The sequence below is a fragment of the Ostrea edulis genome, chromosome 1 (assembly GCF_947568905.1).
Source record: "Ostrea edulis chromosome 1, xbOstEdul1.1, whole genome shotgun sequence".
In the NCBI taxonomy this organism is placed as follows: Eukaryota; Metazoa; Mollusca; class Bivalvia; order Ostreida; family Ostreidae; genus Ostrea; species Ostrea edulis.
The window spans coordinates 12,680,677-12,684,309 of NC_079164.1; positions in this window are offsets into that span (position 1 = coordinate 12,680,677).

Genomic DNA, 3,633 nt, shown 5'->3' on the forward strand with positions numbered 1-3,633 from the left:
GTACTCTACTGGTAAAAGTGACACTTTATAATAGAGAGTCCTATAGAGCATTTAGTAAGGCTTACAGAAACACGCACGTTATTGTTTTGGCAGTCCAATATGATACGAGAGAAGATACGACATAAATGAAAGATAGATAACTCGACCTTGGTACAGTGAAGTCGTCGTCCATTAAGAAAAACTTCTGAGTAAAGACCTCATTTTCACACCACTACCACTAATCTTACGATCACACAGAATACTATTCATACGCCATTTTAAAGATAGTATCTAAATACAACATAAAGTTCTTAAAGCTGTCATGATGCTATGAAAACCTCATAATTTTGTTTTCACGCATACCTATAACGTTTCAATCTCTACCCAGAGTTGAGAGCAAGGAACGACAACTCTGGATAGAGATTGATAACGTTTACGTCGGTCATATATATTTTTTAAAACTGACATGAATTCATACATGTAACTATACGAGAATTCTCAATGTCTGCTATATTTCGCTATTTATCGGTTTCTATTGTTCTATGTATCGAGTATGTATAGTACATGTATACTATTTATCTGTTTCTATTGTTATAAGTACATTACATGTATACTATTTATCTGTTTGTATTGCTATATGTATAGTACGTGTAAACTATTTATCTGTTTCTATTGTTATAGGTATAGTATATGTATACTATTTATCTGTTTCTATTGTTATAAGTACATTACATGTATACTATTTATCTGTTTGTATTGCTATATGTATAGTACATGTAAACTATTTATCTGTTTCTATTGTTATAGGTACATTACATGTATACTATTTATCTGTTTCTATTGTTATATAGTACATGTAAACTATTTATCTGTTTCTATTGTTATATAGTACATGTATACTATTTATCTGTTTCTATTGTTATAGGTACAGTACATGTATACTATTTATCTGTGTAGTACATGTATACTATTTATCTGTTTCTATTGTTATATATATAGTACATGTATACTATTTATCTGTTTCTATTGTTATAGGTACAGTACATGTATACTATTTATCTGTTTCTATTGTTATAGGTACAGTACATGTAAACTATTTATGTTTTTGTATTGTTATAGGTATAGTATATGTATACTATTTATCTGTTTGTATTGTTATAGGTACAGTACATGTATACTATTTATCTGTTTCTATTGTTATATGTATAGTACGTGTAAACTATTTATAATAATAATAATAATGTGCGGCATTTATATAGCGCATTATATAATTTGTAATTACTCTAAGCGCTGTAACAATGTAAAATGTAAAACATGATAAGATTTATCAGAGCATAAAATATAACATCCAAATAAAATAAAACAATTTAAACATTAGGAGTTCATGCGACAAACCAGCCTTTACTTTAAAAAAAGAATATATTACAAAATATGGTTATAAGATTTCCTAAAAAGATATGTTTTGAGGTTTGTCTTAAAACTTTTGACAGTGCCACACGAACGGATGTCTATCGGTAAACTGTTCCATAGTGTGGCAGCTGTTACATCAAACCTTCGATCTCCATAGGTCTTTGTACGAACGCGGGGTTTTTCTAGCAATCGTGAATTGCATGAACGCAGAGATCGTTTTCGTTCGTACACAGTGATGAGGTCGCTGATATAGGCCGGTGCCAATCCGTTTAGTGCCTTGTATGTGTGTAGTAAAATCTTGTATTCAACACGAGAATCAACTGGAAGCCAGTGCAAGGACACAAGCACCGGTGATATATGGTCATGCTTCCTGACCCGGGCAACAAGTCGAGCTGCTGAGTTTTGGATTGTCTGTAGCCTGCTGAGATCTGTTTGGGGTAGCCCTTTAAATTGTGCATATCCATAGTCTAAGCGTGATAACACAAGAGAACATACAAGTGTCTTGCAGGCGTCATCATTGATGAAAGAACGAATCCGTGCAATATTCCGTAGATGATAATAACAAGAACGAGAGATGGAACTAATATGATTTTTAAAAGAAAGTACACTGTCGAAGAAAACACCAAGGTTTTGAACAAAGTCCGAATTGGAAATAATGGTATTTCCAAAAGACAGTTGAAAAGATGGTGAAACGTTTGAATGTTTCGAAGTAAACACTATAAATTCAGTTTTTTCTTCGTTTAATTTCAGCAGGTTGACGTTCATCCAAGATTTTATATCTGCTAAGCATTCCTGTAGCCGCGATGAGATAGCATTCCATGTATCTGTAGGTCTAAAAACTAAGTATGCCTGGGTATCGTCAGCATAGTAATGATACATGATGTGATGTCTGCGACAGATTTCACCAATCGGTTTTGCAAACATTGCATAAAGTCTTGGTCCCAGAACTGACCCTTGGGGCACTCCATATGGAAGCAGAAAGTCCTTAAACTTTGCAGTTCCTACAACCACTTTCTGACTACGACCAGTTAAGTAAGATTTGATCCATGTAAGTGCTGCACCAGTAATACCAAATGATACCCCCAGTCGCTTAATGAGAATTTGATGGTCTATAACATTAAAAGCTGCTGAAAGATCTAGCATCACCAAGGCAACACAAGAACCTTTATCCAATGCTGTCACAATATCGTGGTGTACCCTTAGAAGAGCTGTTTATGTTGAGTGACAAGGACGATATGTAGACTGGGCCACGTCATTTAGGTTGTTTGAATATATATGGTGCCCTATGCGAGCTGATACCACTCTTTCCAAAATTTTGGAAAGAAATGAGAGGTTTGAGACAGGTCTGTAGTTCTTTAATAACGGACGTACAATGGCTTCTTTGAAGGAAGATGGAAATATACATTCATTCAAAGATTTGTTCACTATTTCTGCAAAAATAGGTAGCACAGATTCTAAAATGGGTTTCAGAAGTGTTGTAGGGATGGGATTAATTTCACATGATTTTGATGAAGCTGATGAGATGATCATGCGAACTTCAGATTCTGTTACTAAACTGAAATTGCATAGCCGTTCTCCATCAAATTGAACATCAGCATAGAATGGATCCATTGTATTCATGCTGTTGTTATTGCACAAGTTTACCCTGATGGTTTGGATCTTATCCGAGAGAAAAAGGGTTCCGGAACAATGATGTACAGGCAAAACTCTCTCAGACCCATTGCCCATTAGGCTGTTGGTAATGCGGTACAACTGCTTTGGGTCATTGCATGTTTCCTCAATCCGTGTTGAGTAATAGGATTTTTTGCACTGAAGAAGAAGGTTGGCTGCACGTTTACGTGTTTCTTGGTAAATCTGTCTATGAACTTCGAGGTTTGATTTACGCATGAGTCTTTCAGCCTTCCTGCGATCTACTTTGGCTTCACGTAGTTCATTAGTGTACCAAGGACTCTTAGGGTGCAGTCTTATTTCTTTCTTTTGTAAAGGGACAGTCTTATCCAAAACAGTGCGCATTTTCTTATCATAGAACTGAACTAACTCATCGACAGGTTTGCTATTATCTAGTAATGCCAGTGAAACACTTACCTCTGTCTTGAGTTCATTTATGTCAATTTGACGAAGCTTACGATAAGTCACTACCTTTTTTTTCAACCATTGGTTTGGCAATCTGAAGGTCAGTGTGAATCGCCAGGTGATCCCCCGCTACACAACCACTGTTATCAAAAAGACATGGATCGAAAATTG